Source organism: Lichenostomus cassidix, chromosome 8 (assembly GCF_008360975.1).
Source record: "Lichenostomus cassidix isolate B80296 chromosome 8, HeHo_3.0, whole genome shotgun sequence".
NCBI classification, from domain to species: Eukaryota; Metazoa; Chordata; class Aves; order Passeriformes; family Meliphagidae; genus Lichenostomus; species Lichenostomus cassidix.
In genome coordinates this window covers 3,971,177-3,986,774 of record NC_139489.1, presented here as the reverse complement: position 1 = coordinate 3,986,774, position 15,598 = coordinate 3,971,177, and the positions used below count along the sequence as shown (strand labels likewise).

Below are 15,598 nucleotides of genomic sequence, written 5' to 3'. Positions count from 1 at the left end.
GAGCCCAGCCTTTTGGGACTGACCAGATGTCCTCAGGCAATGGGCACTTGAAGCTACTCATTCCAGAGCTGCCTTCCTGGGCCACAGAGGACCTTTCTGAGGCTTTCAGCTCGATGGTACCCTGAAAATCCCTCCCCAACCCCTCCAGAAGCCATTCCCACAGGCTGGCTGGGCATTAGCTCCCTGGCCTTGCTCAAGCAGGGTCACAGCTGATTGCAAAAGGGAAAATGTGTAATGCAGGCAGGGAAACAGGCAGCATGAGCAGAAACCTGGTCAAGGGTGGTCACTTCCTCCATTTGTATGAGGCTTCAGGAAGTCCATTACAAAGTACTCCATCACTGTCACCTAATTCCAGCTAGATTACAGAAGATTAATGGTTCTGCTCCTTCTCCCCGCTGCCTGCATGTGCAGAGGGTGTTACCAGCCCCTCTGTGCCTGCCAGGTAGAGTTCCCCAGCACTTTGAGGAGCTCTCCTTTACTCTCTGATTCCATAATAATCTGAGCCAAATCATCCCAGGAGCCATCAGTGTCCCAGAGCATGTGGATGGAGGAAACACATGGTGGAACAGCAGGTGAGCAGGGACACGATTTTGGGGATCAGGGACAAGGCTGTGATGCCTCTGAGTGACCTGGCTGGGCTGCCTGGAGCAGAGACCCTCCTTTGCTGTGTTGTCCCTCAAGCTGGTGTTGCTGTCACTGCACACCAGAGGCCACGAGGAACTCTGGGGTACAGCACTGAGGGGATAAACAAGACCATTACAGCTGCTTTGCTGCCTTTGGCCCCAGTCTTGAGGTCCTGAGGAATTCAATCTGATCTCCAGATGATTTGCAGCTTCTTCTTTTGCTTTTTTAAAAGTCCTTCCCCAGGTAACCTGACTTTGATGTGAATTAGCTCTGAGTAGGGAAGTCATATAAGCAACCACAAGCAAAAGAAGGGTGTTTGCCAGTGTCTTACACTTCCTATTTACTCACCAAGCACCAGTTAGCCTGGTGGAGATATTCACATGATCTCCGTCATTTCAGCTGCTCCTCAGGGCTGACCCAAAAAGCCTCTGCCACATCTGCTCCTGGGGAAGTTCTACCATAAGTTCATCCCTCCAAATGAGGCTTTGGGAAGAGAAAGACAGTGAATGGATTCAAATCTGGTGAAAAGTCCCTGTGGAAAGAGAGAGTCCTGACCCTGGAAAGCATCTCTACTTTTCTATCAGTGTTTCTTAAATGCAAAGGTTGGCCGTGGAAATGCTGCAATGTTTCATTTTGTTGGTTTTTTTTTTTTTTCCCTGAGTGTTCACCTGTTTCAGATCTGCTTTTCATCATGCTTCAGTTTCAAAAATTAACTTGAACCAAAGGAGAAGGTTATCCAAAAAGATTATACGGCCCCCAAATGAAATAAAAAGTTTTATCTCACGTCTAGCCATAAGTTCCATTTTGACCCACTAATGAAAGTTTCTGGGATTGTTTCTTCCATTTCAGTGCTGAAACAAGTAAGATGTTATCATTGGGCTAGACACAAACTAATATTCCCTCCCCAGCAGGACTGTAAGGGCTACAGGAGAAGAAACGTAAGCCAAGGTGATTAATTATTAGTATAATTATCAATATTGCTGCTGTAGTAACAACTGCATGGACAAATCTTGGTGGTAAAGGTGGTAGGACCTCCCTGGATGGGATCCAGTGGCATGGAACTATTTTCCTTCAGAGCTGGTGTGACTGGGAATGCCAAAATACCTGGTGGCTCCTCTGCTCCATCTGCTTGGCTCCTGCACAGGATGGCAAGCAGACAGATAATGGAAAAAAAGGGTCGGGGAGCTGGGAGAGCAGAATGTCAGACGGAATATCTTGGACAGAAATGTGCAGGTTGTTCTGATCAACCCCTCTGAGAAATTGTCTGCTGAAAGACTTGGGCACTTCTGTACCTTATAGTTCACACATCATAATTTATGTGCCTTGTCCAGCGTTTTTCCTTGTTGTAATCATATAAAGGGTCTTAGTTCACCAGTGGATCTGGATTCTGTGGTCACAGAAAATGCAAGGATAAGCCCTGTGCCTCAAGAGAAGGAAAGCATGGTCCTACAGCCATTTTTCCTATATGATTCTTCAGGGCTGGCCTTCAGTTCACTGCTGGCCAAAAAACCCCCACAAAGGCTTGTTTCTTTCTTCTTCCAGGGTTTCTTATTCCACTAAGGATGTGTTATTATTTTAAACTTAACGGGAATTTAATCAGAAAGGAGTGACGCAGCGACTAGTCACCAGCTGAGCTCTGCAGAGCTCTGGGGGACGAGGCCAAGCCCCAGTCCAGCCTGCCAGGGCTCTCTTTTGGGTTTGGAAATCATTACTGTTGCCTCCCGTGGCCGTGGCAGCTGATTGAAGTAAGGGGGGAATGAAAACCCTTCACCTGCTGTGGCTCTCGCTCAGCTTCCCTCCCTGCCAAGCCCTGTCCTTGCTGGTAGCAGCCTGAAAAGGGCCAAAGCATCTTAAAACTGTGGCAGATGTTTTGTTTTAATGGAGGGGGAGGAGAGGGGGAGGGAAGGGAATCGGTGAAGGGCTGTGAAGAAGAAAGGTGGGAGGAAAACCAGAATGGAACAATCTCATCTGGCTTTATTTCTGCTGTAGCTGACACAGTAAGCAAAGGTGGTTCAGACTGGTTTATCTGGGAGGGATGCTGAGTGGAAAACAAGCTGGAGGTGTTCACTGAGAACTTCCCACCGAGTTAGAGCATGAAAAAAAATCCAGAAAAGCCTGGAAGGTCCCAAAATTTGACCCCACACTAAACTCTAACCCGTTTTGTGCCTCATTAATATCATCTCAGTTTTCTATCCTGTTCTCATGCCTCCAAGTTCAGCCTGAGATTTTGTTTTAAACATCTCTAAAATATGCAGTTGTTCAGGTCAAGGGTTTTGCTTTGGCACTCACTTAACTATTCCTGGCTGTTCCTGTGCTATGGGAGGTCTGAGAGTATTTCCAGGTTTATCAGCAGCTTTTATTCTGAAAGTTGCTCCTCTAACCCTGCATTTTTGTGTGTGTTGCTGATAACCCATGTCTGAAATAATGGTGTGGCTCTGTGCCTCGTTGGGATCCACCTGGGTGTGAAAAAAAGGATTTGCCAGAGGCCAAATTTTACCATCTTTATTTCTGCTGAGGAGGTTTCTGAGTTCATGAAGATCTTTAGATGTAATGAAGCAAATCCTCAGTGAAACACCAGTGAGTTTCACACCCTGAATCCTGCAGTGGGGATTATTTAATCGAGCATTTCCCCCCTTCCTCTTATATTCTGCATTTTTCAGGTGTCTTTGAAGCAAAAACCAAACCCCTTCTCCTCCCCCAACCCCGTCAACATCTCTGAAGATGTCCCCTGTTTTTCCTTCAGCTGTGACACTCCCAAGCCAGCAGCAACATCAAAGAAATCTGCAGAGCTTCCCAAGTGAGTAGCAATGGAAAGGAAATGTGGGATGCCAAGGTTGCTGTGGTACAGCAGGGAAACAGGAAAGTTTTGTCCATCTGGTTAAAGGAACTGTGGACAAACACAGCTAATGCAGCCCCATAAAGCACTTCCAACAGATCTCCAGCTCAGAGGACTCTTTTAGTAGCCACACTGATTATGGAACTTTTTAAGCAGAAAACAGGGATGCAGCCTTCTTGTTCTGGTGCAGAAGAAGAAACTTGCTGTTGAGAAACACCACCTGCTTTCCATTTTTATGGCATTTTTCCATTCTTGGGAAAGACTGCGGACAATTGTCTAACTATATAAAAGATGTTTTATTTCCCTTTGATTAGGAAAAAAATGATATGCAGGATTTGCATCTGTTCTGAGGACAAAATGTGTGACAAGAATGAATGGCTCTTTTTTTTTATTAAATATGTATGTCTTTGAGCTAAGCTTTTAGTGGAAAAACTGCTCTAAAGAAGCCTAAATGTGACTTGAAGTCTGATCCTCTGCTAACTTGGCAAATACCTGAGGATGAAGTATGGAGAAGAGCTAACCTATAAAGTATCCTGTATTTTAACAGCCTGTTTCTCCATTAAGAATTCTTAGACATCAATAGAACGAATTGTCCTGTATTGTATGTTACATGTCTGTGTGCTGTAAAAACATTAAGGGTTTTGTCAGCTTTCTACCTTAACCCTTAAAGACATTCCTGATGCCTGGTGCTCCAGCAAAGACATTGTCCTCTGGCCTTTTTTGGGAGCTGCTGTTGATTTTATGGCTGTGCAGCCTCATCATGGATTGTTTTCACCCTCAAGGAGATCCAGATGCTGCTGGTGGATTTATTACAGTTCCTGTTGTTATTTGCTTGTGAGCTCCTCTGTGGACCACGATGCTCTCAGATGAAGGAATAAATAAATATCAAGCAAAGAGACACCAAATGATTTTGTAATTCTGCAAGGCAGGGACATGGTGCAAGGGTGAGCTCCAGATGGGAACTGCTCAGCTTGTGTCTCTGCTGACAAGAGCTGGTTGCTCTGACCAGACTTTGAACCTTCTCTCCAGGATTTTTGGCGCCATCTTCACTCCTTCCTGCTTTGTTCTGGGACAGGGTGACTCCCTGTGTGTCCTGCCTGACCTGGGAAGCTCTGATAGCCCCACCAGCAGCTCCCACTCACACAATGTTCATGCTGTCCTGGTTGTTTCCTGCACTCCTGACTTTGAGATAACCACCATCCACTCCTTCTGTGGGTACAGCCTCCCCAGCAGGTTCCCACCAGGCAGGGACAGCACCAATTTGTCCATGTCTCACCTTAATCCACAATAAATTCAAGGTAACTCCAGTTTCACTGAGTCAGGAGAACCCCCAGGTGCCATCCCTGTGATCCCACATTTGTGCAGGGCTGCCACACTGGAGAGCACCTTGAGCTCAGTCCTGCAAATATCTACATGGATTTCCTCTGAAATATATATATTTTGGGTATGGTTTCATGGTGGGCCTGCCAGCAAATAGAACCAAAGTCAGAAACTCCTTCCTGCCCTTTCCTGGGGCTGAGGACTCGCCAGTTCTTCACAACTGCACGTTGGGCTGCGGAAAAATTGCCCCAACTGAGATTACTTCTTTCTCCCTCTAAAATATTGTTTATAGCCCAGATCACCTCCAAGATCTGACTCACACCTTGGCTGTGCAATTTGGGCAAGGGGGGATGGTGGAGCAACACCATTGTGAAGATGCAGAAGGTGTTTCAGCTGTTCTTGTGTTACAACAAATTACTCACTTTAATGATTCAATCAGTCACGACAACCTGCTGGGAGGAGCACAAGAGCACTTGGCTGGTCTAAACACCAACCCCACAGTCCTCAGGCTTCAGCTGTGGACCACCAAGGAGTGGAGAGAAGGAAGGGCTGTGAGATGATTGACGACTTTCCACCCTGTGGTGGACAACCAAACACGAAATCCTCGCCAGGTATTTGTCCTCGAGAGTGCAAGGGGAAAACCCAACCAACCAGCAAAATAGTGCAACAAGGGAGTGTGAATCCTAGCTGTGGTTTTTGCTAGTTTTATTTAAAAAAAGAAAGGGAAATGTGATGGCACATGCATGGCGGACTCGGGGTGCTCCTGAAGAAAAGCCTCCGTGGACTTCAGTTTAGAAAAATTTGTTGAGGCAAACCGAATTGCTCCAACATTATGCCAAGCTTTTAATAAGTGAGGGGTAGCAGCTGCAGGACTAACCAGGAAATCAGCGAGCAGTCAGTGCTTGACCAGCTTGGGGAAGGTGTTTGTGAGGAGCTGGTGACTGAGCCTGGTGACGCAGGTGGTCCTTTCCAGCCCTGCATTCCTGGGAATGGCCGTGGCTCCCTGCAGGCCATCAGCACGGATGTATTTACGTTCCCTGCCATGGTGTGTGGAGCAGCTCTGCTGGAGCCAGCAGGTTTTGTACCTGGAAGTCCCTCAGGTGACTCCCACACGAGTTTGAAGAGTTCATCCAAGCGCTGAGATGGTGACAGAGCCAGCAAGGGTTGCAAACTTACCCATGGGGAGGAATCCAGCACCGCAGCACCCCAACAACCCACATTCCCTTCTCCCTGGCTCCTTTTTTAGCATTTTACTCTTGAACGGGAGGAAATCTTGCCGTCTGTGAAGGGAGCATTTAGCAGAAGGATAAACAGGTCCTCCTTTCTCTCTCTTTGTGTTCAAGCATGGGAGTTCACATCCTCTGCCTCTTCCTCTCCACTCCTGGCCCTCTGGAAGAGCAAAGCACACCCCAGGGACAGCACAACAAAAAGCACCGAGGGGCAGCTGAGGAGAACAAAAAGCCCTTCAGCCTTGTGAAAACCTTGTCCTGGAAAAGGGAGTCGATCCCAAGGCAGTGCTGGTGCCGGGATTAAAAAAGCACCAGGAAAGCAGAACAAAAGCAAAGATAACGAGGCTTCAGTGGTCCTCTCCTGCGTGTCTTGGGCTTCATGAGTACGTGGGTTTCCATACTTGAATTGCCAGAAGGGAAATATGAGTCTTGTTTACAAAAATTACCGGCTTGCCTCCGAGTTTAACCCCGACCCTTTGAACAGCAGCCTAAGCTCAGGATTGCTTTGTGCAGGGCAAGCTGTTCCTCCGGGCTTGAAAGGAGTAGGCAATTAAAGATTTTCTCACTCAGCTGCTATCTGCTTTTGTCTCCCAGGATTCCAGAGAAAGGTGAGAGCTTTGCAAAGAGCTGCAGGACGCTGGGATTGCATCATTCCCATCCTGGCATTCACACCACAGCCTCCTCTTCCTGTGCCCTTCGTGCTCCCAGGGCCAAGAGCCTTGAACCTCCTTCTGGTACTTACCCTTGTATTTACTCCTTGTATTTCCCATGTAACCACCTCTTGTAGCTATTTCTTGTCATTCCTTTGGGTTGTCCTTGTACCTGCAGCTCTTGCTGGCTGTAGGCAGGTTATGTGCTACCTCTGATAAATATATTTATGTCTAAATGCCTAAACCATGCAGTGTAAACATACCTATATATGTTATTTGTATATATAGATATATGTGTGTGTGTATTAATGGTGCTGCTCCTCCTTAAGCCTGTGATAGGCCTTAATATATTTTATATTACATATAATATTTTTATATATATTATATAAACACCTAAATCCATTCAATGAGTGGTTCAGGCATGTAGAAAATACACAGCACTAGACAGAAATTCAGCCCCAGAAGAACTGCCTTTGCAATACCATTGAATTTCACAGGAAAAGCACAAATTGGAGGAGATGGGAAGGTGCCATCCATAGGGGTGTCCTTGTCATATCCTGGGCAAACACAACTGTTCCAGGCAGAAGAGAAGGTGGACAATCATGTGAACTATTGGGCTCTTGTCCTAAGGAAAAACAATACCAAACTGGGTTATTTTTTAGTAGCTGAGATGTTAAGCACAAGGTGTGAGGATTTAAACTCCTCATTTATATTTAATCTTTGGATGTCACAAGGCAATGTAAATTAGCATCATATTATGCCTGGGATGGGAGCTTTCACCCAGGACCTTTGACCACCCCAGGCTCAAGGAGGGACAGCACCATTAAAGCCCATTAAAAGTGACAGAAATTGGGTGTTGTCATATTGATCATTACCCTTCTCTCAGGCAAAAATCCTGCTGGGAGCACCCAAAGCTTTGCCCAATCCTGCATTGCTGTATCAGATCACCCAGTAACAGAAGACTCAAACCAGACAGTTGCATAAATGTGAATTTTCCTGCCCTGAATCTGTTGTTACAGTTCGCATGATTCATTGAGCGATTCCATCAGAGCCTGTAAATAACTCCCCCCCCCTCGCCATTATTACCCTAATAATTCTCCTGAGATTGAAAATGTGTTTATTTTTACTCAGAGATTGTAAAACCACAGGAATAAAACAAGTTTAGGCTGCCAGCACTTTATTTAATTTCTCGTTCTTTTGCCGAAGCTCTGAGAATAACTTCTGTTTCCTGCCCAAGAAGGAAACAGTGTTTTCCTTGACTTATGTAAATATGACTTCCCCTGCTTGTACATTTTCCCACTGCTGGAAATAGGCAGGAATCTTCCCAGTTTTTGCCTGAAGTTGGCAGTGTATATGTAAGATTTTGCTCTCCACCCTGTTCACCCCAGGCTGGCTTGGGGGGGTTGGAGTTTCCTGGGATGGAGGTTAAATCCTGATGGATTTTGACCTCAAGGCAATGCTCCTGCCTGTTCATCTTTTTTTTTTTTGCTTTTATGATTTAAGTCACTCGGCCAAACATATAATCAAGACTTCCCTTACCAAGAAGGGCTACAGCAAGAACAGAGGGAGTAAAATACAGGCTTGGCCAGTAATGGGAGCGTGTGAATGTGGGATGGGAAGCACAAAGGAAGGACAGGGAGGCAGGGATTTGGTGTAAAAGCTGCACGGACATCAGGAGCCATTCCTCTGGCATGTGTATAATCACAGGATAATATCCACTTGGGAGAACGTGGGGCAGCATTTCCAACAAAGGAGGCAGCCAGTGCCTGGAGCTCCTCTGCATGTTTATTACATCACCATAATGATACAGGGAAATAAAAGAGAGGCAGAGGTTGGCATTACCAGAGGGTGAATGTCACTGCTTCTGTGTGGAGCACTGCTGGGAACGTGCCTGGACTCTGGAGAGGACAGCAGGGAATTGCTGAGGGTTTAGGAAAGCACATCTCAAAAAAAAAAAAAGTTTAGAAACCAGGCTGGGGTGAGCATCTCAGACACACTGAGGGCATGAGTGGCTCCATCACAGCTGGATGCTCCCAGAAGGGAAAGGGTTCCTGCTGGCAAACCAGCCTTTCTCTCCCAGTCAAAAAGGGTGCCAGGGCTGGCAGCTCAGCCCAGATAAGATCAGTGCAAATGGGAGGTGGAAATGGCAAAGTCTGACCCCTTCTGATTGTAAAGACAGCTCAGGGAGGCAAAATGCTTCTGGGGGCATTTAGGCTGAGGCTTTTTCTCAGAGACATGCTCTAATGCAATCAGGGAGTTACAGGCTTGATTATAGATTATACAATTTAATTATCTAGCCTCTCTTATGCAAGAGGCCGGGGAAGATAACATTTCTGCCAGGCCTTTAATCAATGATGTGCCCATTGCAAAAGCACAGAGTGATTTGGGGTTCCCTCAGCTTTCAGGGGTCCTGAAAGGACCTGCAGGAAGTGCTGCAGGAAGTCTGACTTTCCCAGGGGAGGGAAGAACTTCCTTTGGGAAATCCAGCATCTCCCAAGGCTTGTCCCTCTATCTACCCAGATGTTAGGCCACTGAAAATTGCTGTTCACTCCTGAAAATGGTGTTCCCATCGTTGCACCAAAACATGAACTCCAGATTTAGAAAACTTAAGCCCCAAGGAACCCTTAAATCTCTGCTTTTTTTAATAAAGACAATGACTTGCCTATAGTTTGGCTCTTTCATCCTAAGATTTCCCAGAGTGCTCTGTCCATAAATGAATCTTTTCACCTGAGGAAGACATCTATCAGCTTCCCCACCAGGGCCATTTCTCTTCTCACTGTACTCCCAGCTATCTTGCTATTCTTTATCTACTTACTTTTTTTCCCCCCTTTTCCTTTCTATTACTGCTGAGGTGATGGCAATTCCCCATAACAATATAATCCCATGTAATTCATCACGATAAGTCTGTGCAATGGAGTCCCTGCTAACTCTGAAGAAAAATTTACAGGCAGGAAAAATCAGTGTAAGCCATAGAGAACTTGCACACCACCACAGCTGAAGGGCTGCTGGGGAAAAGCTCGCCTGCTGCTGATAATCAGGGCAATGTATCGCTGCTGTGGTCTACTCATAACCCTTGAAATGAGGTTTTAATTCCTGAAGTCTTGCACAAACAAAAGAGTTGCAGAGAGAGGGAGGGAGAGACTGGGGAGGGGGAGAGGAGCAGTGACCTTTGCAAGTGAACTCGTGAGGAAACAACAACGTGCCTCAGCCTTAGCCTGATTTTTTTTGTATTTTTTTTCCCTCAGAGTGAATTTGGCTGTTGGAAAGCCAGAAGCACTGGCTGTCAGACACCAGCCAGATCCTGCGTGCTTTGTGATTCCGGTGTTTGATCCCAGATGGGGCCAAGTCACACTCAGATTTTAGATATGACAATAGGGTCTGGGTCCTAATTATTCTGGACTGTATTTCTGGCTAGTACCCCAGAAAAATATTAGGAGGAGGCCGAGGTGATGAGTAGGTTTAATCACTGGAGTAAACCTCATCCACTTTGAGTTTGACATCCTTGTGCACAGGCCACTTTCTCTGCAGGATCAACTTTGTCCAGAAGAGCACTGATTAAGTCACCCAGAAGGAATAACAATGAGGAATGAGGCCAGTAATCCTATTTATTATGTATAGGATGTATGTCATATACCATTCATGCAGTATCATGATGATCACTTTTCTTTTTAATGGTGATGATTCACGAAAAAATAATTTTACAACCCTGATGATTTCCCAACCTCTCTGTATCTTCTTCAGCTCCTTCCTCTGTTTTCCTCTTGCTCAGGAAAATGTGCAAATCTGTAGCAGGCTGAGGCTCCAGTCTGGGGGTTGTTTTCCCATCATTTTACTTCTGCCATCCCCCAAAAAGCCATTTATTTCTCCCTTGCTCCCTTTTGTCTGGGCTGCTTGTCACAAGCACTGTTGCCCAACCATTCCCCCACCACCCCAGCAGAAACCACCGTTTGCCACTATCATTATTGGGTGAGCTCCCTCACTTCTGGGGGCAAACAACAAAAAACACCCAAGCTGTCCTCTCTGACTCCAAATTTTCCCCCTCCCTGTCATCTCCCTGACTCCACAGAGAGCACTCCCATTTCAGCCCTCTCTGGAGCTCCTCGGGGTAAGATTGCAAGCGCCAGGGAAAGACACATGTTTCCCATTACATGCCTAAGTCTTCGCAGAGTCCTGGTGACAAGAGATCTCACAAAATAGCACTGGGTGGAAAGGGGCCGCAGGTGGGGGAGGGATTTGCTGCTTGAAGGGGCAGATTCACAGGAGGGAACCCCGTTATGGGTAAAGTAGGGGGGATGGAGAGAGGATAATAAGAAAAAAAAATAATACAGGGGATTATTTTAGCAGAAATAAAAATAATTGACTTAATAAAAAGCTCTCTCAAGCTGGCCAGGTCTGGGGATGTGCTGTTCACAGCATTTATTCAAATGTGTGCTATGTCATGGCAAGAAAAAGATACACTCAACAGCTCTGTTTATATAAATTATTTTTATTTAACCCCAAAGTCATCCTCACAAGCCGCTGTCCTGCTCCCTCACCCCTCCTGAAGCACTCCCCTGTTTCCAGGGTTGTGTTACAATCCCATTTGTTTCCCCCTGTAAAACTGGCTCATTACGTGGCTCTTCCCATCCCTGCTGTTCCCACAGAGGACCCAATTTCGCATTTGCTTATGGCACACCATGATCCCAGCAATATAAATATCGTGGCTGGTCTGGTGTTAATCATCTCGGTCCTGGCTGATGGCAGAGCAATTGGAACTGCACTGCAGCTCTGCAGGTTATTCATAGCATCAGTTTCACTAATTTTTACCGAAATACATCCGCATTTGAATGACATGTTTATTGGAACTTCTTCTGCCGTCAAAGAGAGTTATTGTGGGCACGGGTGAAATGCATTCAGCCATTATATTCTCCAAGCTGTGGTTAAATGCCAGACCAGGGCTGAGCTGGGTTTGAAAAGCCTATCTATAAAATCTCCTTCATGTGTCACCAGGACAGGCTGGCTAAAGAGTTTACCAGCTTAATATATTAGGCTAATACATTAGCTCTTAGCCTAATATTAAAATAACAATAACTGCCAGAGGTACAATCGTTGCGGCCAAGCAGAGAGTGCTTGGAAAACGCAGCCCTCGGAGGGAGCAGGTCATCAGCCAAGAGAAATAAATTACCTTCAGCTCCCAGCACACCAGCTGTATCTAAATCAGCTTAAATTTACGCTGTCCACAGGCTGGTTTTATCTCCTTGGAAGCGGAGGAGGGTTTGGGTGCTTGGCTGTCGGGGGTTTCTCTCTTCAGCCTCCTCTGGGGATGGCAATCACCTGCCAGGTCAGGGAGTTTTGTCCCCCAAGGCCTGCCAGTCTCATCTCCTGGGGAAATCTGGCTTCTCTTCTCTTCTCTTCTCTTCTCTTCTCTTCTCTTCTCTTCTCTTCTCTTCTCTTCTCTTCTCTTCTCTTCTCTTCTCTTCTCTTCTCTTCTCCTCTCCTCTCCTCTCCTTTCCTCCCCTCCCCTCCCCTCCTCTCCTCTCCTCTCCTCTCCTCTCCTCTCCTCTCCTCTCCTCTCCTCTCCTCTCCTCTCCTCTCCTCTCCTCTCCTCTCCTCTCCTCTCCTCTCCCCCCATGTCAGGTTTCGGAGGTTCGGAGGTAAAGGTTTTCGGAGGTAAAGGATTCGGAGGTTGCTTTTCATGACACTGTGCTCTCCTCCAGTTTGCCACTGGTTCCCTGGGCAGCTGCTGATGCTCCTGAGAAACCCCTAGGTGGGATATGGAGAATATTCATTTGGGAAGGGAAGTCAGTGCAAAGATCCTTTGCTCTGAAAAGGAGCAAAGTTTTCTAGTTTGTACAGCCTAAGCAGGGGCTGCCATGCAGAACTGCTGTTCAGATGGGCTCCATCGGGCTCCTGGTGTTTTCCCACCGTGATGGTTTTACGAGGAACATTAGCACCTCCATGCCAGATCCTCCTCCACTGGGGGTGAGTGGCCCAGCTCAGGATGGGGGTTGATTCCTCTCCCTGCCCCTGGGAGCTGTGTGAAGCAGAAAACAATCTCAGGTCTGCTGGGGACACAAAACTTGGCGAGGGTTGCACAAAACTCGGTGGAGACACAGATCCAGAAATCTGTCCTGGGAGCTTCCAGCAAGCACAGCTCTGGCTCCCCCAAAATCACTGCTCCACCTCACAATAAAATGCTCTGTTGCCACTGCAGGACACGAGGGAATTTCACCTCCAGGTCAATGTTTTGTTTGGAGTTTGAGTCTGCAACCATTTGCCTTGTAGTGGGCCAGCTGGTTTTTTTGTTGGTTGGGGGGAAGAAAAATCAAAACAATGCAAAGCAAAGAGCTCAACAGAGCTAATTTGGCTTTTGTTGTGTACCTGCCCCTCCTCAAATGCAAAACTGAATGAATAGAAACAAACCCAGAAAAATTAAAGTTGCAAAGTGCACCTTTGTGTGTAAAAGAAGCTGGGATGCCAGGCTTTCTTCTGTCCCTAATTTGCAAAGTCCTCATTTCTTAGGGAATACCCTGTCCAGGACAATAATAGCAATAGAAGCTTTCACAGAGCTGATTCAGACAATTAAATTACATGTAGACTTTCAAAATTAATGAGAAATAACATCTTTCCATCTTTGAGATCTCCGTTCCGTGCTGACACCAAAATGTGAGTCAAAAACTGAAATAACTCTTGCTGGGGATATTTTTGTCAAAACTTCGCACAACTCAGGCAAAAGCCCAAAGATTGCTGAATGCAAAATATAAATGACTTTATGCATTATAAACCACTCCAGATCAAGTATTGAAGAATTGCTGAGAAAGAATCAAGAGATTTTTTGGTGGTTGGTTGGGCCTTTTTTTCTCCAAGAACACATTTCTTATTTTAAAAAAGTTGCTATTTTTCCCAGACCTCAAATTTGAAATGAAACTGGAGTCCTGATTAAAAGTGATGTGAAAGGAAAATGTTCAATTGGATAATGCACTATTAATGTTTTTCTTAAGGGTGTAATGCAGGGGACATTTTTGCAAGCTTGTCTTTTTGGGTTTTACTCCCTTTTTTGCAACTCTATTGTTAGAGGGAGTGACAGCAGCAAGAGGCTGTGCAAGGCTTAAATATGGACAGGAAATTTCCCACATGAGGACAGGCAGAAAAATTTGCTGAGGCATCAAAACTTAGCCCTGCTCTCCGGGAAGTGGATGTGAGACCAACACCTTTCAAAGCTTCCAGGGAGGAAGGCAGCTCGTGTCTTGTCCCACAACTGGTCACAATCCAAACCCTGGGGGATCAAATAATTTTAAATACCTTTTATTTTTTTCTTTTTTTTTAGAAATAGTTGAAGCAGGAAAACAGTTATTTTGGCTGGATGAACCATATTTTTGTGAGCAGCCCAGATCAGCTGCACCAGTCTGGTGAAACCATTGCTAAGTTTCATCAGGGATGGGGAGATTTGGTCGTGACTTCTGACACAGGTCTGGGATTCCCACATCTCCATTAAGGGCATTTGTGGCCAAATATACACATTTTTGGACCACAAAGCACCCTGTGATGTCAAGAAACCTTTCTTCAGGGGAGCTCAGTTAGAAAGAGCTGGTTGCCATGAAGTGCCTCTTTTTGGAGAAAACAAGAACAAATAAAGGACAAAGCTGAAGTAATTAATCAAGAACTTCACGTTTGTCTCCTTCCCATTAGATTTTGAGCAGTCCATGCTAATCCATTTGGGAGAGTGGGTCAGCAGATGTGGTTTCTCCTTTGAATAACATCCCAGAGAGCTCCTAGTTCCTGTTTGGGACAAACTTGGTGTTTACCTTCCCAGCACCTCATTTTCTCTGCTGGTAATAAAGGGAAGTGATGACTGCTGCCTGCTTTGATGGAGTCCCCTGTGATCTACAAGTGGAAAATACAGTGTAAATGCAAGGAATGTAATTATTATTATCACCACCGAAGCTTCCTGCTGACCTCAGAGCTGATTTATAGATTTGTAATTGGCTTAGATCAAAATGGTGATGAGGCAACAAGGCCAAACATGCCACTGCATTCTTGCTATGCCTGATCCAGTCTTGGGGGACAGTAAATACTGCTGTTAACCCATGGCTCAGGACACCTTCACCATCTCCTGAGCTCCAGGTGCCCCAGTGATGCTGGGGTTTGGAAATTCCCAGTCGATACTCGTTGTGTCACACAAGTCAAGTCAGTTCTCAGCCTGTGTTTTGCCACAATGAGTTGTGTGCAGACCTCAGGAATGAGAACCTATTTGACATTTACAGAGAGTGTTTGGTTTCAGAGAGAGGCTGTGTATAACAGGAGTGAAGAGCCCCTTCCAGCCTGAAAAAACAGCTGCTATTTAATATTTTATAATAGCTTTATGCTGATCTGGAAAATGGAGGGGGAGGATTCGAATGTTGCATCTTGTTAAAATTACAGGAGAAGCCCCTATAGACTGAAAGCCATTTTCCAAATGGGAGTTTAGCTGTAATTATGGGTCAAACAACTCCTCTTAAGTAAAACGTGTCCTTATTTAATGATGTGACACAGCATCGCTGTAGGGGATTTGCTTTTCAGCAGTTTTTTTTCCCTACCTCTCATTTATTTAAACTAATCTGGCCAGAAGGAGAAAACAACACAATCATGGGGAGGACTATAAATCTTCCTGCTTTGGAGCAGAACTCAAGCCCTAAGTAAAGGGAGGTTGGGAAGCCACTTCCTCCATCAACAGGTTGTTCCATAATTATCCTCTCCTGGGCTTTCTCCACCTTCCCCTGCAGCCTGGAACCAGAGCCAGAGCCAAGATCCTGGGCAGAGTGGACACACCACCAGGCCCCCTCTTTCCCAAGGTTGTGCAACGCAGTCTCTGTTATCAGCATCCTCAGGATCTTCCCACAGCTGAGACAAAAGGTCTGGGGTTATTTGTAGATGTCTATAATTTGCAGGGTCCTCCCTTAGTTTGATTTGCTCTTAAATAT

General features: G+C 45.8%; 1 long non-coding RNA gene across 1 annotated transcript; it reads left to right on the top strand.

Moving 5' to 3' along the window:
- Positions 1-5,961: 5,961 nt before the first annotated feature.
- LOC146433665 (uncharacterized) lies at positions 5,962-10,369 on the top strand. The gene is made up of 3 exons (XR_014853607.1): positions 5,962-6,392; positions 6,604-6,743; positions 9,905-10,369. It is a non-coding gene; the product is annotated as an uncharacterized LOC146433665 (long non-coding RNA).
- The last annotated feature ends 5,229 nt before the right edge of the window (positions 10,370-15,598 follow it).